This window comes from Mytilus californianus, unplaced genomic scaffold (genome assembly GCF_021869535.1).
Source record: "Mytilus californianus isolate M0D057914Y unplaced genomic scaffold, xbMytCali1.0.p SCAF_2, whole genome shotgun sequence".
NCBI lineage: Eukaryota > Metazoa > Mollusca > Bivalvia > Mytilida > Mytilidae > Mytilus > Mytilus californianus.
Window position 1 is genome coordinate 120,059,624 of NW_026262668.1, and position 25,617 is coordinate 120,085,240.

At 32.4% G+C, this 25,617-nt stretch overlaps 1 long non-coding RNA gene across 1 annotated transcript in view; it reads left to right on the top strand.

Moving 5' to 3' along the window:
• Window positions 1-281: 281 nt before the first annotated feature.
• LOC127728729 (uncharacterized) overlaps window positions 282-25,617 on the top strand; it is a 35,569-nt gene continuing 10,233 nt past the window's right edge. The window contains exons 1-3 of the long non-coding RNA XR_007994330.1: window positions 282-443; window positions 3,872-4,072; window positions 22,745-23,132. This is a non-coding gene — a long non-coding RNA (uncharacterized LOC127728729). The remainder of the gene's footprint in view (window positions 444-3,871; window positions 4,073-22,744; window positions 23,133-25,617) is intronic.

Here is a 25,617-nt window from a genome sequence, read left to right on the forward strand (position 1 = left end):
GGTAATTTTACATCATTATGCATAATTAAATTATCTCGTGAAAACTGCATTTATATTTGAAACACTGAATCGATTTGATAGCGACAGGATTGTCAACTCCCAATTCCGACATTTAAACATTTACTGGAATAAGAAAAAATCAATCAGTTTCACAAGCATCGACATGACGATGATTTGTGGTGATTGATGTCACTGATAGCCTATATCATGAATATTTATGACTTCTTTTACTATCCAATCATATCGGGTTTTCGGGTTGTAAAACGAGTACATTGGAAAGCAATATTTGTCTTTCAACCCACGTCAGGTTGATGAATTTTAAATGACGGCTGTATAATATGGTTTAATCATTATTTGAAAATTTATTTAAGAAACTTTTTGGAGTTAGAAGAGGATAGGAATATTTCGAAGGAAAACAATGGACTTTTGATATCTGTGAACGGGTAAATTCTACTAATTTTATCTCGTATATAACATGAAAAGTTGAACATTTTATATGTATATTTTTATAACATTTTGTCCTCTTCAAATTATTTCAATTATGGAATTTGTGTACATCAAAATTTTAGATTATAAAATAAAACGTAATTAAAATGGAAAACATTATTTTACTCTATGCGTTATCTTCCTAATTTTGATAAATGAAATTCTTTAAGTTATATGTCAACTCTCTCAATCTGATATTTATCTCTTCTGTAAAGCATTTCTTGTATTTTGTTTTTGTCTTTCCAAACATTTATCCGCATGCATACAGTTCAATGTGAAGAGATTAAGCACTGTTAAAACGGATTTTTTATTTAAAATTGAATTATCGCATGGCAGAAACTTTTTTCTTAAATGGGAGTCGATCTGAACTAACAAAAAAAATCAATTTATAAAGTGGGTATTATGAATTAATGCAGTTACTTTGTAATTTTATTTAACACACTAAATTACCATATAGAACAGTCAAAAGTTGTGGTTTTCATCTTTTGGATATTACATTGTTTCATTTTGGGTTCAATAAAAATACGTCAATAAAAAAAAAACATTATTCATTGTTTGCATGTAACAGTCAATGAAAAATAGCTGTAAACTGCATTTTCGAACTGGGTCTTGTGTCAAAAAGGTTAAACGGCTGTGGATAAATTAGGATTTTTCTTTATTTAGTTATATATATATTGTACTTAGTGGGAAAATAACTATAACAAGTTTCTTGTTATGCAGAACAATAGTTGCATTTGTATTACAATTATAGACTTGACTATCAATAGATTGTAAATGTACCTTTTTCATATTAATTCCTTATTTTCGTTTCAACGAACACTGACCTACAGTTGTTGCTTTCATATACAACAGTACATTTTTCATGGCAGGATTTAAATTTTGATATTGATACTATAAATTACTTTGATCAAATTATCGATTGTTCTGGTAATACTTTTTAAATTTCTTATTAATAATTCAAAGATCGTGAAGACGTAGCTTTTATTATCATATATTTCTCTTCCTTTTCTTTCTTTTTTTTTCTTCTTTTTGTAATGAACGCGTTCTCTATGAAATTGTTTTTCTTTGAAATTGTATTAAGGGCTTATTTTCAAGAATGACATGAAATAGAAAATTTATGGGACTATGTCTCCAAGGAATGGGATAAAACAACCATCTAAAATAGTCTTAAGACACAAGCTACCGATCTGTTATGCTCCTACAGTCTATTTGGCGAATGAGAGGTTTTCAGTATATAATGAAACCACACAGTTCTCCCTTTTTTACTGTTTCAATAGAAATAAGAAGATGTGGTATGAGTGCCAATGTGACAACTCGGCATCCATGTCACAATGTGTAAAAGGTAAACAATTATAGGTCAAAGTACGGCCTTCAACACGGAGCCTTGGCTCACATCAAACAGCAAGCTATAAAGGGCCCCAAAATGACTAGTGTAAAACAATTCAAATAGGAAAACCCACGGTCTGATCTATATAAAAAACGAGAAACAATTACGAACATCAACAGACGACAACCACTGACCAGGCTCCTGACTTCGGACAGGTGCATACAAATGCAGCGGGTTTAAACGTTTTAACAGGCGTCAAACTTCACCCTTACCTGAAACAGTTGTGTAACATCACAACATAAAAAGACACACTATAAAATATCAATTGAAATGGCTTAACTCGACCAAAAAGACATATAGACAAAAATAAGTAAACATACAATGAATGAATAAATCTGATCTATGACACAATATAAATACAATACTAATAAAAAAAGATTTAAAACAATGTCAAAAAGACAACTCTAACCTGGACAAAATGGCGTTAAATAAAATAACGTACACAGGAAAATTTAAATATAATAACTTTGTTGTTAGGAGTATGGAAATATTTTTTTATATTTTACAAATTGAATAAATTTGTTGTTCACAGTACGAGTACAGTTCATGTAAATCAGTGAGACAATGACGAACAGTTCAGTTTATTTTTCTTTATCTTCATTTGTACTTTCAAATGTTACAGTCCGTTATCTTAACGTTTCAACATGAAACATGCGTACCACCTGCAGATAGTCGATACTGAACAAAGTGTTAAGAAAGATCAGAAATCAAATGTCAGAGTAAAATTCACAAACGAGACTATACGATCAGTTAATCTTAATCTTTTGGCAATACGACCTCCCAGCAAAAAGAGAACACTTAATCTAAAGCTATTGGCATTACGACCTCCCATTAAAAAGAGAACACTTAATTTAAAGCTATTGGCAAAACGACTTCCCAGAAAAAAGAGAACACTTAATCTAAAGCTATTGGCAATACGACCTCCCATTAAATAGAGAAGACCTAATCTAAAGCTATTGGCAATACGACCTCCCATTAAATAGAGAAGACCTAATCTAAAGCTATTGGCAATACGACCTCCCAGCAAAAAAGAATGTACTTAATCTAAAGCTACTAGTATTGGCAACACGACCTCCCATAAAAACCGGAATGCGGAAAATGATGAAGGAAAGTTCAACTGTTCGCCTTTCTAGATAACCTTGCACCATAAATGCTAGCATCCCTAGCTTCCATTCAATGATCAGTATGTTTTTGAATATATAAAAGATGTGATGGATATTCGTTTTTAAATTATTGGAAATATTACGTTGGACAGAGCAACTATTTAATTTCATACTTTACCCCATATTTTGATTTCAATATACAATATGTCTATCTTTCTTGAATTTTACCTGAATGAAAATTAAAAAACGATATCGTATTCAAACATAATGAAACATGCTATATAAAGAGATGATCAATATTGGAAACAGATATTGTGTGAGAAAAACCAGCAACAAAATTAAACTTTCTATGATATTGAACATACGCGCACTACACAAAAGGCATACCGTATATTGGTCGGTTGATGGACATGTATTTATTTAATGTATGTTTTTAAATATTAGTACCACTTCTATATTCCTTGAGCCAGAACTAATTAAATAAGTTATGGAAACGCAATAAAATTGATAAATGTGATTTTTAAATTTAGAGTGCAAAAAAAAATCAAACATATCGCAGTTATGCTGCAAAGTCACTTGGAAATTTTATTTTCAATTTACCTTGGCAACAGTAAAGGGGACATATTACAACCATTTAAAAATCGAAAAATACAAATGTACAAGTAATTTTGAAAATCACGTTGACTACCAACCCCACCTATACGATAATAACAGGTTAAAAAAGACTTAAGTGAAAATCTTTTAATTAAGCGAAATATTTTATATGTAGAGTTTATTTAAACTGAACTTATCAAACATTATTTAACAAAATATAAGTATGATTTTTTACAGTGCTTCAATTTAATTTAATGAATTTTCAAAGTATATGTAGTCATTACTTTTTTTCTTTAAACAGTGTTATTTATGAGAAGAAAGCTTAGCAGAATAAATTGTTGGTGTTTGTAAACAACGTCATCGTTTTTGGTTGATTCTGTTGTATATTTGTTCTGCCTGTGGAATTATAATGCAAATAAAGGACACGTGTACTTTACTGTTGACATTCATCGTAGTTCTTGTCTGTCAAGTATCTTCAAAAGATCTGTTTTCATCCGATCAGGTGAGTCCGTAATAATTAGGTGCTTTATAAATGTACAATACATATATTCGCACAAGTTAGACGAATAAGATTATGAAACATATAAATAAGTGATACATAAATTACTTAGTACAATAACAGATAATAAAAGAAAATATGTCATTTCTGTTGCTATGCAGAGGTATTTTTTTCAGATTCGATTGCGAACTAAAGCATTTTAACAACCGGAAAACCACAACAATGTACACTTCAAGCTTTTTCAATAGTCATATTGTAAAAAACCGGCAGGACAGAAACTCCTTGGACATTAATAAGTCAAGTCCTCTATACCTTCTCTTTCTATATATCAACAACCATGCAGTTGTTTACTTAAAAATAATTGTATCCATAGAATGACTCTGGTTTTGAATTATATTTCTCTCCCTGTAAATTCCGTAACATTTTCCTTTCCTAGTCTAATACTATACATAGGGGAATTAGCAAAATTTCATTAAGTCTTATGAAAATAAGGAGATATGGTATGATTGCCAAAGAGACAACTTTCAACCAAAGTTCAAATGAAGTGGATGTAAGCAGTTATAGGCAACCGTACAGCCTTCAACAATGAGGAAAACCCATACCGTATAGTCTACTATAAAAGGCCCCGACATGAAAAATATGAAACAATTCAGTTGAGAAAACTAATTTACATTTTACTCTTTGTTTCCCCCCTCAAAATTCCATTTTTATGTTTAAATTAAAAATATATATATAACTTAAAAATTAATAATTCGAAAGTTAAGTGGAGAGTAAATTTACGAAACAATCAGACGAAAATTTTTTCACCTCCATGATCATATTTTTGTCATGTCATTTCACTGCACCATATGCGCAGTTTGACAATTAATGTCTCTTCGGTGGTATTAGAGGCCAAACTATTTGAAAATCCAAAACCTAATACAAACGTTTAAGAGGTGATAAAACCAAAACGAACAAAAAGTAAAACGTATGCTGAACGTTTGCAAGTAGCATGAATGATACAATATGAATAATTTTCATTTAATATATTTAGCCATAATCAAAAGATTTTATAGTGACCAAGACAGGAATCAGTGCACACATATATAAAAAATCTTCATACAACTACATGTACATACATAACGGTACAGCTCCAATTTAATTAATTGACAGATTCTTACATACAATAGTAAAGGCCAGTGAATAGTGGGATAGTAAATGATTGCTAAAACCTGAAACACAAATGGTTGATTGTATACTTGGAAGCAGATACAAGTTAAATGTATGTGTAATACAATCAATGGCAATCGTTCTGTATAAGCCTTCTGTGATGATATCGATATCAAACCCCAGTATATGATAAAGTGTTTAATATATGGCTTTTTAATATCACAGTATCAACCCTCTAACAAGATAATCCCTAGAACAGAGGGATTATAACGGTGTCTCGGGTTGATTCGGGTGTGATATTGAAAAGCCATATACTATTCCCTATTTATAATATGCAGATAGTAACTAACGTCAACACTCGAATTTCTTGTTTCCTACAGATAATTGTAAAAGCACCATTATAGAGACAAATACTCAGATTTCGTAAAGAGATATAGAATTTCATCAGAACTTTCTTTTTATTGATTTCCCTTAATATTTTTATGAGCACCAACTTTTCTGTAATTTTGGGTTTTCACGAAAAAAAATATATACTATAAGATCAATATAAGATTGTTTGATTGATTCTTTGTCTTAAGCACCTATCACATAAAAGTAATAACGTGGCGAGAACAACAATATGTATGTAAGATGAACGATGAACCTGTCATAACTTTATAAACAAGAGCAGCAATGTTTTTAGATAGGAAACACACATAAATCTTTTCTCGCTTGAATTATTTGACATTTTGTCATGTCGGGGTCTTTTATATATTATTATAAGGTATGGGTTTTGCTCATTGTTGAAGGCCGTGTGGTGACCTGTAGTTGCTAACATCTACGTCATTTGTCTCTGGTCGGTAGTTGTTTCATTGGCAATCATACCACACATTCTTACGATTACTTAAAATAGATTTAAAATATATTTTGATATTATTTCCTTTAATAACGAACAATGCGAAAAATATACAATATGTTTCTTAGATTACTTTAAAATAATGTTATCAAATACGTTTGGATCAATACAATTTTACTGCAATGACATATGGTGGTAAAATATTTTTTGGTTTATGTTGCTGTTGGGTATTTTGATATTAGTGAAAAGTTCTCAAAATGAGAAGCTAGTAACTTTGGCTGTTTTCGAGTTCATATGAACCAAAAAACTTAATTACTGAATGTTTTGTGAACAGTCCGTGTATCTTATATCATAAGTTTATAATATTCTTGATTTTGAAGGAACACAATGATTGACTGGATTATAGAAATACTGTCTTATTCACTTATTCGTTTGGTTGTACAGGATTTACAAATACGCAGCCGTCCAGTCTGAAAGTTGATTTTTAATCCGATGACTCGCGTAGGGGGAGTTCAGCGCTCCATGTCAGTGCAATAACTCCGTTAGGAGGTATCCATCGACGGCATGTTACAAGGGAAAAATGATCCCTTGTTTCAATTTATCATTTTATATATATATATAGTGACAATTGTTAATTTATTGATTTATTGTTAATTTGTTTTCGTCCTGAATGTACATGAACTTGTTTGCCACTGAACGTTAAACAAACAACAATTATTAATCAGTCGATTTCAAATTGTAAAACGTAGCTTTATACATTCTCTCATTGTATATTCCGAAACAATGTTCATGTCAGATTTATTGTGTGATTTCTGTATTCCTTAGCATGTTTAGAAAATGGCGTTTAGAATTAGATACAACTTTTCACTATCCTGAACATAATCGGTGTAGATTCTCGAAGACCCGGTGTATAATAATTTAAATGTAACAAGAGTGACAAAATTTATCATACAAGTGTTATTTTATTCCCAATTCATTAGGAACTTATTGGTATATAGAAAATTTCATTATTAAAAATGTATTTTCTAAGTAATGCAGAAACAGCCGTACATTGTATATGCAGACTTTTCAACAAAACGTGTGACACAAACTGAAAGAGATATAGTTTAGATTGTACATGTTGTTCTCGCATTTCATTATTTCTCTTACAGACATAAACTGTCTTCGCTTTTAATTTACCTACGAATGCGAATACTTTATTAATATAAAAATAAGATGTGGTATGATTGCCAATCAGATTATCCACATAAGTTAAAATGAAGTGGATGTAAGCAATTATAGGCAACCGTACGGCCGTCAACAATGAACGGTCCATAAAGGGCATGCTACATATGAACTTTCTATTTTCTGTTGTTGGGAAATTCTTCCGACAATGGAATATTCTGAAAAAACTTCACGTCACAAATATTTACACAATAAGATCAGCCGACGTATTCTGTATCTTATGATGTAAGACCACGAAAACATGTCTCTCACTTAACTTAGACATATTGTATCGGTCAACACATTCGTGATGGTTTGGTAAAATTATGCAGCGTCGAATTTTGTAATTCCTCTATGAACCCTACCGGAGTGTGTTTTTGCGTTGGGAGGACACCATGTTGATGAAATCCATATCATAGGAGCATGCATACACGTAACGTTAATGTATCAATTGAACCCTGTGCACGACAAATGATTTTTATAGGGTATGTTTCTACTGAGAAATGGTAAGTTGACAATGCAAAAAACTAGAATCGTCACGATTGTCATAGATCCTAGTCTGAAGTGGTCCATCTTGGTCAATTTCAGAGAAAGATCCAGATATTTTAGCACACCTTTTATTTTCGGTGGTATCATAATTGTCAAGATCACCGGATAAATGAGATGCAAGGACTCGGTGTAATGTCGATTTTAGAGTAACAAGACATTACCTTATATCTAAACGTGCAATCAAAGGACTTGCCGAGGTTTTCTTTCTTTTTTGCCTTTGTTTTATATGAATTATGTTTCATATGAATATAAAAAAAAATATATAAGATAAAGACACGTCGTATGCTTGTCAACGAGACGACTATCCAACAGAGTTCAAATGAAGCGTATTTAATTCCATCTAGTTTATTAATTAAACAACCTTACCATTTATACATTGATTCTCTTTTTCGTTAAATAATCAAGGATTTTCTAAATAAATTGCCAAAATTTACTCAAAGGAACTTACTTTCAGCAATAACTGTCCTTTCCTAGATTTTGATATTTCAGTTTTACTCAAGAAAATCTACACAAAAAATTACAACAGCGACGATTCTCCGTTCGCTATTGTTAATTTTCCGTTTTTGGACGGTGATAAACGGTTCCTTTTGGCCTCATCTTACGGGGTTAATTTATCCTAACTCTTTCGCTATGCCTGTGTCAGTGGTGACGTTTTGGATCTAAATAAACGTTATCTATGTATTACTGGTGAATTATTAAGTCAAAAATTTCGTTACCACAAATTGCTTAAAAGCTTTACTAAATTCTTTCATAAATACAAAGATCTGATTTGGAATTCTGGCTGTACCTGTAGGAAACTTATTGCAAAAGGGATAGCACATACTAATATTTACGGTGATGTTGTTTATCGAGCCTGTAAATTTAGATACGACCCAGGTAAACTTATCGATCCCTTAAATAAGCGTATTCTAAAAGGTTACCAATTTAACACTGTGATTGGATATTTGAATATTTTAATTTATCAGTATAGATATTGATTTTGTCACCAATGAAGTAAAACCCAACTAAATATTAGTGTCATACACCTATGAAAATTCACGGTCATACATTCTGTCGATACCTATATTTTGGCAACGCACAGGATCTAGTTTTTATCTGACTGTTAATGACGTCTTTACACTAAATCCTTTGTATGTTGGATATTGGATTTGAATGATTGATATTTTAGTGTCAGATGCATGATTTTTTCATAGCTTTGAACTAGCTTTCAGTAACTACGAATATTCTTAGATCTGTATATTTTGTCTTTGTGTTTTTGTTAGTTGTTTTTGTGCTCTGTATCGATCTAATGAGTTAAGCCGTTTTCAACGGATTTTTATAGTTTGTTCTTGTGTTGTTCTATTGCACCACTCTCCAAGGTTTTGTGTTGTTCTATTGTACCACTCTCCAAGGTTTTGGGAATGGTTGGGCGCCGGCTAACACGTTTAACCCCGTCACATTCTATATGTGCCTGTCCCAAGTCAGGAGACTGTAATTCAGTGGTTGTCGTTTGTCGTCTGTATATCATAATTGTTTTTCGTTTATTGTTCTGTGCAAGTCCGTAAGTATTCTTGTTATACCCCACGCAACGAGTTGCGGAGGGTATAATGTTTTTTACCCGTCCGTCCGTCTGTCCGTCCGTCAGTCCGTCAGTCCGTCAGTCCGTCAGTCCTGTTTCTTGTCATCGCAACTCCTCTCAAACCACACAACAGAATTTCACGAAACCTTTTTAGATAATAAGGACATACTATGTAGTTGTGCATATCGACAGGAAATTGCGATTCAATTTTTTTTCTAGGAGTTACGCCCCTTTGAACTTATTTGCTTCAATGTACTACTGCAACAGTTTGTCATCGCAACTCCTCTGATACCACACAACAGAATTTCATGAAACCTTTTTAGATAATAAGGACATACTATGTAGATGTGCATATCGACAGGAAATTACGGTTCAATTTTTTTTCTAGGAGTTACGCCCCTTTGAACTTATTTGCTTCAATGTACTACTGCAACAGTTTGTCATCGCAACTCCTCTGATACCACACAACAGAATTTCATGAAACCTTTTTAGATAATAAGGACATACTATGTAGATGTGCATATCGACAGGAAATTACGGTTCAATTTTTTTTCTAGGAGTTACGCCCCTTTGAACTTATTTGCTTCAATGTACTACTGCAACAGTTTGTCATCGCAACTCCTCTGAAACCACACAACAAAATTTCATGAAACTTTGTAGATAATAAGGACATACTATGTAGATGTGCATATCGACAGGAAATTATGATTCAATTTTTTTTCTAGGAGTTACGCCCCTTTGAACTTATTTGCTTCAATGTACTTCTGCAACAGTTTGTCATCGCAACTCCTCTGAAACCACACAACAAAATTTCATGAAACTTTGTAGATAATAAGGACATACTATGTACATTTGCATATTGACAGGAAATTATGATTCAATTTTTTTTTCTTATACAATTTTTTTTTCTTACACATATTTTATTTCTTCAATGACAATGTGGGGACGTGGGGTATGTGAGCGCGCTCACTAAGGTTCTTTAATTTGAATTGTTTTACATTTGTCATTTTGATCCTTTTATAGCTTGATGTGCGGAATTAGTTTGTTTATTGTTGAAGGCCTTACGGTGACATATAGTTGCTACTTCTGCGTCATTTGGTCTTAGTGGAGAGTTGGTTAATTGGGAATCATATAACATCTTATTTTTATCCTAGGTCGGTTAGTAAGGATGATCAATGAGCATTGTAATATCGATTTTTTTTTATAAACTACCAACCAATCGCGACTAATGCGTTGTCGATCAAAACGTCCAGCATTTGGATGACATCGTCTTCGGTGTATCAGTGTAGTTCTTCTTATAAACTGACACCTAACTTTTTGTTTAGTTTTGCGAATTTAAATTTGAAGTAAGAAAGGGTCAATTAACCGAAACAAATTGGCAATGAATTAAAAAAAACCTCCTCTAAAACCTTTTCATTTAGAAACTTTTATCCAACCCCTTCCATTTAGGACCTTTTATAAAATCCCTTCTCTTTAGGACTCTTTCAAAAAATTATTATCAGGCAAAACGGTAAGTCTGATCAGTCGACAAAAAAAGATAAATTTTCGATATTTTTCCTTTACACCAGGTTTAGGTTTGCCTCTGTAGGTACAATAATTATTTCCTAAACTCATTTTAATATGCAAACAAGAAATTTTGACATGCAGAGTTGCAAGTTATACACAGAAGTTAAGAAGACACACAATGTGAAAATAGGTAAATAGTATGGCATTCTCATCTACGCCAGTTTAAAGACGCTATGATGTATTGTTGACATGTTACGTTTCTTTGAATCAATAAACATCCATAATAGAGATTCTTAGATATAAACGAATCTACATTGTGTTGATATCATAAATTATTCATATAAGACATTTGTCTCATAAAGCTACTAATTTAACGCTATAATTATTTCATTGTGTTATACCACACACAATTCTTTCAATCATTATGAAGTTTTATGAAAATGCTAAATATCATATAGACAAAATGTCCCATCATATTTCACGTTATTCATCTTTTTTTAATTAAAGAAGGATATTGAGTAAAAGTACACCGCACATTATGTCATAAAGTAAAACATATATGATAATGATGGAAGGTTACTAAATTCATTTATCAAGCAGTCTATGTAATGATATTTACACACAAAAACGATGTTGTTAGGGGCTTTATCTTTAACATCTTTTCTTAAACTTTCCTTTGCCAACAAAGGTCTCGATGGCGTCAACTTAGGCAATATCCTTCATCATAAATTAGTTCAGTCGAAAATACCACCTTATTTTACAGATCAGTCTGTACCAATAATTTCTTATACCTATACCAAACCAATTGCAACTAAACTTTTCAATTACAAACACGTTTTGCAGGATCTCAACATTGACGACTTCAAGTCTAAACCTCCTGATTGCACCTGTGCTAGTTCCCAATTCACATATAATCCGGCTGGCCACGTTATTACCGGAGACCTCAACATTGTCAATAACACTTCCCTGCGAAATTTGTTATCCAAAAGTCCGAAATATCGTGAGCCTAAATCCATCAATTGGAAATACAACTTCAAAATACTGATGGATTCAGTCGAGGATTATGCCAGGCAATGGGCTAAACGCGAGAAAGAAGACGTAGATACTCTTTCCGAATGGATTAAGGCTGTGAGGTCGTTGATACAAATCCGAATTAAGAAACTAAATGGGCATATCAATACCCACGCTACGTCAATTTTTAAAGACCCAAATGTTGCAAAACACTTGTCCTACCTCCATGACAAATATGTTGTTGTCCCCGCAGATAAAGCCCCTAACAGCATCGTTTTTGTGTGAAAATATCATTATATAGACTGCTTGATAAATAAATTAGGTATTGACAATTCACTTGGAAACTCAACATATACCCTCACGACACTTACCAAAGAGGAAATCCTGGATAATCATAGGTCTGTTCTATGTTTCTTTGGAATTTCAACCAAAGATGAAGAACTGGATCTTCCATCACTGTATTGGATACCTAAACTACATAAGTGTCCTTACAAACAACGGTATATTGCTGGGTCTTCCAAGTGCTCCACGAAACCTCTTTCTAAATTATTAACATCTATTTTATCAGCAATCAAAGCCGGGCTCCAAAGTTATTGTGAAACTGCCTATTCTAGAGGTGGCGTGAATCAGATGTGGATACTAAAAAATTCCAAAGATCTTTTAGAGTACATACAATCTAAGACTCTCTCATCTTGCAATAGTATTAAAACATTTGACTTTTCTACACTTTACACAAGTATTCCCCATTCCAAACTAAAAGACAAATTGAAAGGATGGTATTACTTTGTTTCATTAAAAAGAATGGCAAACGTAGATACAAGTATCTTGTCTTGGGGAGGGATAAATCCTACTTTTTAAAGAATCACTCTGATTCAAACAAAAAATTCTCTGAAACTGACATTACCAAGATGCTTGATTTCATCACGCCATCACGAGTTGGTTGACCGTTACGGAATAACCGTTTCACAGATGATATCGGATATGTTCCTTATGCCGTAACTACAATACCCTCACTTTTCACGAATGTGACTTACCGAATACGACTATTAACCGGATTTGTAATAACATAAGCAACACGACGGGTGCCACATGTGGAGCAGGATCTGCTTACCCTTCCGGAGCACCTGAGATCACCCCCAGTATTTGGTGGGGTTCGTGTTGCTTAGTCTTTGGTTTTCTATGTTGTGTCATCTGTACTATTATTTGTCTGTTTGTCTTTTTATTTTTGGCCATGGCGTTGTCAGTTTGTTTTCGATCTATGAGTTTGACTGTCCCTCTGGTATCTTTCGTCCCTCCTTTACTTAACAGTTTTCTACGACGACTATTTGTTGGTTATATTCATATTCTTGTACAGATATACAGATATACTGTATATAGTTTCCTTTTTTGGCATATAGCTAATCAAGTATTCAATTATCTATACATCATTGTCATGCAAACTTTTCGGTTTGAGCGTCCATGAAGATAAATCAAGAAAAACGCTTCTAAAGCACCAAAGTGTTGCTTTCATTTTCCGACTTATGATTTAAAAAATCAAGTTTGAAACCAAAAGTCGGGAAATCCAACTGCAAGTGAATTTTTTTGTAACATGAAAACTAAGAAGGATCTGAACAAAGCAAGTAAAACTTTGGTAATAGGAAAACTAAGTATGATCTGAACTAAGCAAGTAAAACTTTAGTAACAGGAAAACTAAGTATGATCTGAAAAAAGCAAGGGAAACTTAAGTAATAGGAAAATTAAGTATGGTCTGAACAAAGCAAGTGGAACTTAAGTAATAGGAAAACTAAGAATGATCTGAACAAAGCAATTGAAACTTTGGTAACAGGAAAACTAAGTATGATCTGAACAAAGCAAGGGAAACTTAATTAATAGGAAAACTAAGTATGATCTGAACAAAGCAAGTGGAACTTTAGTAATAGGAAAACTAAGAATGATCTGAACAAAGCAAGAGAAACTTAAGTAATAGAAAAACTAAGTAGGATCTGAGCAAAGCAAGGGAAAGTTTAGTAATAGGAAAACTAAGTAGGATCTAAAGAAAGTAAGAGTAAAACTTTCGTAACAGTTAAACTAAGAAGGATCTGAGCAAAGCAAGGGAAAATTAAGTAATAGGAAAACTAAGTATGATCTGAACAAAGCAAGGGGAACTTTAGTAACAGGAAAACTAAGTATGATCTGAGCAAAGCAAGGGAAATTTTAGTAACAGGAAACTAAGTATGATCTGAGCAAAGCAAGGGAAACTTCAGTAACAGGAAAACTAAGTATGATCTGAACAAAGCAAGGGGAACTTTAGTAATAGAAAAATGAAGTAGGATCTGAACAAAGCAAGGGAAATTTTAGTAACAGGAAAACTAAGTATGATCTGAACAAAGCAAGTAGGTAGTCATCAACAAACTAATCAGAATGCTTTAACTTGCATGATTTCATAATATTGTCATTTAGATTAGTCAGTGCTGAAGCAGTGTGAATGTGATATATGAATAACATTTGATTTTATCGGATGTCATTTGGCAGTGTTTTTTAAAGTCATGTTTTATCGGACACTTATGACGTCTTTAGACTAAATCCTTTTAATTGTGTAATGATTGATATTTTAGTCTCGGAAAACATAATTTATTTATCAGTTGTTATTGGCTTTGAACTAACATTCAGTAACTGCAAATACTCTTATATCGGTACTTTAATTATTTCTTGTGCTTTGTGCCAATCTAATTTTTACAGTTTGTTTTTATGTTGTGCTTTTACACCACTGCCCAAAATTTAAAAAAATATTGACATAAAAAGATGTCTAAACGGTATTAATAGGTCACAATCGTTTCAAAAACGGATTATCACAAACTGAGTGAAACACTGTAAATAAAGTGTCATGCGTGGTATGTTTTCTATTTTGAAAGTTGTCACAATCATCACTTTAATAATTTGTCATGTAGTCTATTTAAACTAAACAAAATACTGAAAAACGATCTTTAAAGACAACGTAAATTTGGACATATCTATGAATTGATTACTAGTATTAAGTCATATTTGGTGCCGATTTGATGAGACTACGGTTGGGCTTCGTTGTGCTAATGCATGCATACGTAAAATTAAACGTTGATAAGAGGAAAACTGTGACGTAAAATTCTGTGAACGGACGTGTATTTGAGATAGGACGTCGACCAAAGTCTTAATATATTCTGACATGAATACAGCCACACAATGTTAGAATTGTTCTCTTGCAATTCCAAATTTTATCTTTCCATCAGCTGGATTCGAACACAAGCTGTTGAAACATAAACGGAAACACTCACAGCGCTTTGTCTAGCGCCGAAAACCACTTGGCCAACTAGGGTTTTTAGAAAATAAAGGTCTCATGTGCCTGGTGATGCCTTTTTCGCATCCGCTTAATCTCGAGTTGTATCACAGTACTTGGTAAATGGTGACTTAGAGAGCATATATCGGTGTAATTCATCTATTTTTACCTGCATCGCCAACAGCGAAAGCAGGTCTAGTAACCGCTCGACTCGTCATTAATTATACTCACAGTACAAGGAAACTTTTCGTCAAAGTTTTCTTGAAAAGGAATGATTTTATATTTGGTTTGGAGCTTTATAGAGTTGTAGCGTGTAAGCAAATTTTAATCTGATATGCATTCCTTTCTTGTTTGCCGATAGTTTGAAATATAACAATACTCACTATACAAGGAAACTTTTCGTCAAAATTTTCCTCGACTTTTTTATATTTGGTCTTGATCTTAATCATGTTGAGTTTAAACGCGTAAGTAATGTTTGTTTTTTTTTAGATCTGTCGTGCAGTTACTACTTGTTTGCGGATAGTTTGAATTTTAACCACTCATTGTACAAGGCAAATTGTTTGTCCAAGTTTTCTTGGCTTCTATGAATAGGAAATGTTCTTCTGTTGGTCCGGAGCAATTGTACGTGCAATGACGCAGGTCCAGACCCGGTATTGGTCATGTTCAATATATCGTTAAGTATGACATTGCTACTAGTATCACACATATTTGTTTTTCGTACAAACTTTACTTGTCACAATTTTACAATATATGTTTTCTCTTTTGATTTTTTATCCCCAACCTAAACCATTATATATTTTCTTGTTATCATATCAAGATTAATTGAATGAAATTCAGTGTGAGACTTTACATAAAACAAATTATTGTATTGAAAATGGTGGAGATCCCCACCCCTAAACCAATATAGTATTGTTTGACATGTCAAGATAAACTGAATGATATAAAGGTTAGTTCCCAGGGGCTATCCCTTCACCATTTGAGAATATTCAAATATCTTGAAAATGATTGAGATCCCCTATCCTTAATCCTATGTTTTTATTTTGACATTTCAAGAAAATTTGAATGATATGTAGAGTCCGTAAGGGTATGTAATTATGGAGACTTCGAAACGACATCCTGCTACAATCATTACTGGTTATACTTGTTTGACATTAAAAGATCTTTTCTGGTTAATAACATGCACTTTAAGTGGAAACACAATAAAAATACACAAATATTTTAGTTGTCAATAAAAAAAGTCAAATTGTTTAGTATGACAACACTGCCAATTTACGTCTTTTAGACGCAGTGTCCTGAAATATGTACGAACGAGTTGCAGTAGAAAAGATAAGTATTTTGATTATCAGAAAAGATAAGTATTTTGAGTATCGGGTTGTTTGCACATTGGAATCTTAAAATATGAGCCACTAATGACAATATTTTACAATGTGATCACTTGATGCTGAATTTTGTAAAAAAAAAAAAATAACTTTATAAATAACTTGTATACTAAAATAGTATTACCAGTGTATGATTATAGTTAAATGGTCTATTCCTGCCATGACTTTACATTTAATCATTATATTCTTTGTCTCTGATAACATTGGCTGTACTTATTGCGAAACTTTTTTTCATGTTGTATTCTTTAACTCATAATAATTACTCTAAAGCAGCATTTCACAGAAAGTCTTTGTCTTTTGTTCTTTCCTTTTGTTGTGACACACGGTATTGTGTGTCTTTCATTGACTCTTGATATTTTCAAACTTTTTCTGCAAATGCATTTCTACAATACTTTATTTTACATCAACTAAATATTATGTGTCGCTTTTCTTTGCCTTCCAAGTTCAAACGCCAAGTGAGATTTTGACATAACATGATCTGTAGCATGTGTGTATCGTTAGTTATTACATTATCTGTAGTCTGTGTGTATCGTTTGACATTATATGGTCTATACCTTGTGTGTATCGTTTGACATAACATGATCTGTAGTCGGTGCGTATCGTTTGACATTAAATGGTCTGTATAGTCTGTCTGTTTGTATCGTTTGACATTACAGGATCTGTAGTCTATGTATATTGTGTGTCTTTCATCGACTCTTGATATTTTCAAACTTTTTTCTGCAAATGCATTTCTACAATACTTTATTCTACATCATCTAAATATTATGTATCGATTTTCTTTGCCTTCCAAGTTTAAAGGCCAAGAGAGCGTTTGACATTACATGATCTCTAACATGTGCGTATCGTTTGACATTACATGATATGTATCGTTTGACATTAAATTTACATGATCTGTAGTCTGTGTGTATCGTTTGACATTACATGATCTGTAGCATTTGTGTATCTTTTGACATTACATGATCTGTAGTCTGCGTGTATCGTTTGAAATTATATGATCTGTAGTCTGTGTGTATCGTTTGACATTATTTGATCTGTAGTCTGTGTGTATCGTTAGACATTACATGATCTGTAGTCTGTGTGTATCGTTTGACATTACATGATCTGTAGTCTGTGTGTATCGTTTGACATTAAATGATCTATAGTCTGTGTGTATCGTTTGACATAATATGATGTGTAGTCTGTGTGTATCGTTTGACATTACATGATCTGTAGTCTGTGTGTATCGTTTGGCATCACATGATCTGTAGTCTGTGTGTATCGTTAGACATTACATGATCTGTAGTCTGTGTGTATCGTTAGACATTACATGGTCTGTATAGTCCGTCGTTGGATTCTTTAATGTGTTTCAAAGATAGTATATTCTTAAGATGTCTCCGCCGTTGCTAAATTTTGAATATCTAACAAAAGAATCAATAAAAATGGCTGAAAAATCCTAAAATTGTCAAATTGCTTCAAGTCTTTGTTAAATTTATAGTTATGTACCCTAATTGATATTGTGGTCGATGGCCAGGTTTCTGTGGAAAACAGCCACTGTTACTTAAACGTGACAATAATTAGAAAACAAAATAGTATTTATCCTAATTCATAAAGACATTTTTAGAATGGAAATATGGGTCTGGTTTAAGAATTACGTTTGAAAAAAGAGAAAAGATAAGAAAATTCCTTGTCTGCAGATGCTCAGTGAAATGGCACTGCAATAGATTAGTCAAGTATCGTCATGCTGATACGTGCTCTTGCAAATTCTTGTTTTGTTTCTTAGAAAAAAATCCGGTGGAGAAAACTTACAAAAAAATGTCTTTAAGTCCTTCTTTCGCTTTTTATATAATTCTTCTCGTTTTATTCAACTGAAAGCATGACTGTCTTTCTAAGGAGTTTCTATTTTTAAATGGTAGTTAATGGACATAATAATGTATTGTGGTCGACAACTTAATTATTTTTACTTTGAAGTGCATTATTTCTGATTCATTTATAGGAATCCTATTTTTTGTTCTAATCCTAGTAAACTCTTCATATTCAGCAGCTTGCTAGAAAAAATATTTAACTGACTTTTAATTGGAATTCAAAGTACCTTAGATGACGAAGAATAACAACAAATAATAAAACCAATGCAGTGAATTCTACTTCCTTCGATTTTCTGTGTCCTGATTCCTGAACATATTTGCATCAACCACGGGAGACTAACTCAACGAATTTCTGTGTCCTGTTTCCTGAACATATTTGCATCAACCACGGGAGACTAACTCAACGAATTTCTGTGTCCTGTTTCCTGTACATATGTACATCAACCAAAGGAGACTTAAGTCAACGAATTTATAATGTAAATTCGAAATCCACCTGAGAGGAATACAGTGAACTCATTCGTACTAACCGTAGATTACAATGAAATATGTATTGAAAATAGTGAATGGATATGTGACCATGCATTGACGCGTTAATTATTTTGAAATACGAGGCATTAATTCCATTACATTGTAACTGTTACTGTTAAAATAATATTTAGAAGCGAATACATAAACTAAGTAAAAATGTGCATTTGGACCTGAAGCTATGACTTGAAAATCTATCGAAAATGTACTTCTTAGTAACTTCATAAATATTAATCAACGGAAACGTATACTAAAATATTCATACATGTATGTTAACGAAGATATGATTTGTTTTGGTTTGTGAATGAACAGATATGGATGGTTGATATCGGTTTGCTTAAGTTCAGTTTTGAAACACTTCTTTTTATTTTCATTTTTCTTTTCTGTATTTACTTGGGTAATGTTCAATATCGAGTTTGCTCATGACATAGATGTGTGTAATCTGCTCGTTAGGATACAGTGACGGACATCAGAATGATAGCCGTAGTCTTTATGTTAGCAGATTAAGTCATTTGGGAGAGCCCCCAATTAATGGTGTTAAGTTGTGGACTTTCTTATTTCTCTTTTTAAGGAATATGTTTTGGTTGTCTTTGTTAAATATATTCATATGTCTTGACGCGGGGCGGTTTGGAGCTTGAATTATCTTAAAGAACACACACAACAGAATATTCTTGATTGTTGAAGACAATTTCACTTTGCTTTAGGGTTTGACAAGTGCATATAGGGATTCTGTATAATGAATTTAAATACTCAATCCTTTTCTATTACACATATTGCCCTCTAGATGTCCTTCTTTGTTACATTGTGCTGGTGGTTTTGACGTTTTATTCTCATCGTTATATTCTTCCAAGAGGAATATGACTTCGTTAAACATGTTATTGCATAATTTCTGTGTATTTATTCTATATTGTTTGGTATATATATTTACACTCTTTTGGTTGGAAAAAATCGTTCTTAGATGTCTTATAAAGTTATTTCTACCTTAAACGGCTTTGAAATCAGCTGAGAAATTTTCCAAATGTACAAATTAAATCTTACCAACATATTTAGTATCTTTCGAATGATAGTCTTACAGTTAACCAGAGGTAGTATTTACCAAGTATTTATAATGAAATGTAAAAACAATGTAATTTATATAAAAGTCAATGTAAAATCAATGTAAAATCAATATAAAATGAATGTAAATCAATATAAAATCGGATGCATGTTCTACGTTCAATGCACATTTATGGTTTATCTGAACCAGGGACACTCGAAACGAAAAGTAGTGGAGTGTCGTAAATGTATATATAATACTGACGTATACTCATCCAAAAGTGACACAACAAGTCTACAATTTGCTATTATGACCAGGATTACGTGGGTGTAAAAAGATACTTTGTACTGCTTACTAATTTACCCATGTTCTTTACAATTCCGTTTTTCAAAACACAATTGCTTAATTGTTCATCCTTTATTCTATTAATAATATGAAAGCTAGTATGTAATATGCTTTTGTTCCGTATTTAAACATTACTCATGTTGAGGAAAAAAGTTGTATATTGTGAAAAGAGTGGCGTTTTATTAATGCTAAAATTGTAAAGTACTGTTATCAAACTGAACATCAACTGACTGCTTTTTACAAAAGAGATCTAAAATAAATAGATTTCATTGACAATTTTATAGTTTAATTCAGAATATGTTTGAAGCTTCTGAAGTATGTTTGATTTGTTAATGCTTAAATAAGTTGATAATTTCCCGTTAATTTAGTAGGTATTGGGTTATTTCAAACTCGAAGTGGTAGTCTAAGTTGATACCAATATATCTGAATAGATCTAATTGGATAATGTTTAGACTCCACTTCAATTTCAAAATTACTGGAATTTATTAAATTAGATTGCTTTTTACAGTTGAAACTTTTTTTAACAAGAAAAGTTTTATCTATTTATTGTACCAACCTGAAAACTTTTCTTTTTGTTTGATATTTATATATAAAAAGTATCAAAATAGAGAAATAAAAATAAAGTACTGTTGTTGGCGTACACGTTATAATACCAGCTGTATTTTAATTCAATACACTGGATGAAATAGAGAAGATCAAACATGTTTATCCTGCAATCAGCCAACTATTGGCAAATAACAGGTACACAAATCATTTTTTGCTTTATTTGTACTTGTACTTGTACAAACAAAGTCTCCTGTTACTCGGCTTCAATATTGAGCAAACGGTAATGTGATTTTTTCTTTTTGTGTGACAGTTCATATAGGGGTCCTCTTGGCGGTCCCCGTTTAAACTATGTCGATTTCTTTGAAAAATCAGAGACATCAATTTGGTTTTAAACAACTAAAACTTAAAGTGCCAGGTGTAAATTGCAGGATAAAAACAATATATGTACATTCTCGGAAATACAAAATCTATTAGTACTCGCTACGAAACAGGAGAAAAGCTCGGCGAGCCTCGCTTTTCGTCCTGTCTCTAAACCTCGTACAATTTTTTTTTATATTTTCCGACAATGTACATATATTGTATATTTATTTGAAATCATTTATGTTCGCTTTTATGTTATAGGTAATAATGAGGAATGACAGAATATATATATTCATTAAATTATTATTCATTCTTCTAATGGGCCGTGTTTGTGCATTTATATGTACATGTCCTTAACTAAACTACATATTTTCTTTCGTGTTTTGTGGTTTTACGAAACTATTGATACACGGAAAAAGACAATTGCATTGCAAATTTGCCCTTACCTCATATTGGAATACATGCAGCCTTCAAGTGTCTTTATTCCAATTTGGAAAACAAGAAAAAACAGTATTTCTCCTTCATTCATTTAGATCAAAAACATGAAACCCACATTTGCCGTTACCCCATCTGTGAACACATGAGCCCGTATTTGTTCTTACTCCATGTGGTTATACATAAAGTCATGCTTTTCTTAGTACTTTTTGTCCATTTAAAAAAAAAAGGAAAACAATACGTTATAAATTTCATGCGTCCAAAGCGATTTCTGGATATTCTTCATCAGGAATGCTCAAAGCCGAATATTTGAGAGTCAGGGATGTATAAGAACCAAAACAATTAAAGAGCTATATTACCAAAAGAACCTGAAATAAATAGCCAAATCCGTCTAAGGTCAACTTTGCCTGAGGGAGTTGAAATCTTAGTTTCTTTATAATTTCAAAATTTATAAACGGACAATTTTAGAAAGGTTTGTTATAAATCATGTCAGTACCGAAGTACTGACTACTGAGCTGATGATACCCTCGGGGACTGATAGTCCACCAGCAGAGGTATCGACCCAATGCTGTAAAAAATGAAAACAACAGTTATGAATTTCATGCGTCCGAAGCGCTTTTCTTGATTTACCTTCATCGGGAACGCTGAAAGCCGAATATTTGAAAGCCAATGATGTATAAGAACCGAAACAATTGAAGATCTATATCACCAAAACTTGATTTTAGAATTAAAATTTAAGCTCTAGTTTATTGACAATATATACTGCAAATTTTGTCGTAACATACTTATGAGGGGAAAAGATAATTAAGCCATATTCAACAACGATTCATCTTGTGTCTGAAATTTCATACTGACCTTTCCAAATTATTAAGAGAAAACGTTGGGGGCGAAAATTATAGTAGTTTTGCCCAACCTTTAAGAGAAGGGAGGTAATCCGTCTTTCGTTCGCTACCCTATTCCGGTTTTCAAATATTGTATTGTTTCTTTTCTTTTGAATTCTGTTGTTTCACTCTTTCCACTAATAAGTAATCTCTTCGTTTGAAATTAGTTAATTAATTCAAATAGCTTACACTTTTGAATCATAAGTAATCAGTTGATTTTTTTCCAGGGAGAAGATAGTGGTAGAATAGATGATCTTGATATTATAGCAGACGGGAGATCTAAACGGACTAATTACAGGACTTTAAATGACATTCAAAGTCAAAATTCACTTCTGTCGATACCGTATAAAGCTCGTACTTCACTTTTCCCAAGGCAGCTACGACAAAGTCCTTATTTTGCCCTGCGTGGTAAAAGAATTCCAAAAGGTGAATACATTAATTCTGGTGATAGCGATCTTTTCAACGAAGAAAGCATTGGGGATATCCCTTCAAGTTCCCTGCAGTCCCGAGACAAAAGGATGATTTCTCTACTTACTTTACCAGATCCACGATATGAATCACTGATAAGAAGAGTAATAGGCCAATCAATGAAGATGTCCAATGCTAAAGCTAGAGGTAAGTACTAAATATACTTAAAAAATACAGTAGTTATATGTTGCAAAGATATTTTGATAAATTTAGATATTAGTAAGAAACTCAGGTTCCAACTCCCTTAAGGATGTACACCTCTGAGGAGCCAAAAATTTCTAGAATTAACCTTTTTTTCTTTACCTGATTTTTAGGTTTATATGACTGTAAAAAAATAATTGGTGAAGAAAAAATCATATGGTGGTGCACTTCTTTTTTTGCTACGGCCCTTTGAAAGTACCCAATTTTGATAATTTTCCCATTTTTCGTCAATTTTTACCCATTTTTGGGCTTTTATTTTGAAAAAAATCACAGTTCCACAATTAAACTTTTTTTCATACTTTCAATAAAGATGAAGTGGACCAATCTGAATAAATTTAACCTAAAAAAACTATAGGTAGGTGTTGATATAAGAAAGTTTTATCATATTTTGATGCATTTTGGGTATAATTCCAGAACGAGATTTCAACGAGACTTAAACGTCAGAAGAATACATCCTTAAAAACAAAGTAAACCTTATTCATTTAAGGTCCCTTTTGATTATATAGCTCCTCAAATTTCAAGTATTTATACATCACTGGATTCCCAATTTTTGGATTTGGGCGTTCCAAATGAAGGTATATCCAGAAAAGTGCTACGGAAGCACCAAATTAATTAAGTGTTTATTTCATTTGTTATGTAACGATTACATTTGTTTGTAGAGATATCTCAGTAAAGACTGGAGTTGCATGGCAAGTCAACGATGAATGTCATGTACAGCATCATAGTTCTACTTTTCTTATTCTAAATAAAAAAAAAACAAGGTTGTCTTTTATAACTTTATGATACATAGTTATAAAAATGAAAATGAAATGCTTGTTATAAATTGAAGAAGCGACAAACATTTAGATATAAATAAAAGTAGATATGTTTATAAGTTTATGAGAGAGTAAAGAAACGATAAAATAACAAAAACGTCTCGAGAGGGCTACACTAAATGGAGTTTACCACAAAATGGAAGTGTTAACTTTAATTATATTTTACTTTTTTATTGACAATGTGCCAGTTCACTTCTTATGTATAATTTTATATGCAATACCCGTAAGAATATGTGCTTTAACTCAATATTAGACCACAAATTAAAGAAAAGGATATGGTGTATCAATTCATGACACACAATCACTCAGGCTCACAATAAAGCAATCAGAACAGAGCTTTTATTGCTGTTCTTCATCATGGAGCAAAAACTCTAACCTTACTGCAAATTTAAGACTGCCCTAGCACCATGTGCTTAAATATCGTCAAATTTTGCATTTATTTAAAGTCGATATCGCCAATATGCGCATAAGTTTCTTACCTATGCAATATCAGTAATTTCAAACTTTTGTATAGATTAAGGCTTATGTCGGTGCGACTTGTGAGTGTAAATCTGACATGTACAAGAAGCAGAATTTGGCGTGGTTAAGGAATGCACAATTATTTCATTGTGCGTTCTCTTCATATTTTTATATCTGATTAAAATGCGTGAAAGTTTTACCGGTTAGTAGTGCTATATTTGACATGCAAAGCTGTACACGTACTTTTGAATAGCTTCCATTTTCTTTGCTCATTTTAGTTTGTTTTTTGTTCATCAATTTCTCCTACAAATTCCTTTGGTGATGCTTGTGACACTGTATCTGTAATTAGTAGTTTTAATTTGTACTAATGTCTTTTAGCATCGACCTATGAATGAATTTATAGGGATACCTTGCCAATTTTAAATGCAATTTGTTGATTACTCCAGCAAACAGTCTCAACAACAGACATGTACACTTATTTAGGTGACGATTTTTGGAAATGGCCTTTCCTAGTACAGAATGATCTATTATTGATACATGATTTATCGTGGTTATCTTTTATTTACGATTTATCAACCTGGTTTAAAGAAATAACTGATTTTTATTTACGTTAAAAGTGACAAATGCTAAAAGCTTTGCATCCATTCACATGGGTCCAATATCGTTATTAACATCACAATGAAAGAAAGATATTAAGTATGAGATACACAAATGAAAAATGACCTCAAGATGAAACTGTCTATCGCAATACCTACGTTTCATTCCGTTTTAATCAAGAACAATAATATAAAGATCTATTTGTGAAAGTGATATAACCACATTTAATCAACAAATAGCCGAGAAGTAAAAAATAGATTTGTCTAAAGACTCAACCTTTGCTCTACAACAGACTTTGAATAAAATAAAGATTACGTCTTGAAGGATGGGATCGTAATCTACGGTGACGAAGGATAAAATAAAGATTTCGTCTTGAGAAGCTTAAAGATCGACCTGTAAATCTACAAATAGAGTAAGAGTCATATCTCCAATTGATGTCGATATTTTTCTTAAAGACAGTTTCTATCATCTCCTATTAGGAATTAATGGCTTTCTCCATTTGTTGCAATACAAATTAAACCCTTCACCAATGGATAGTACTACTGATTAAAGAAACTTTG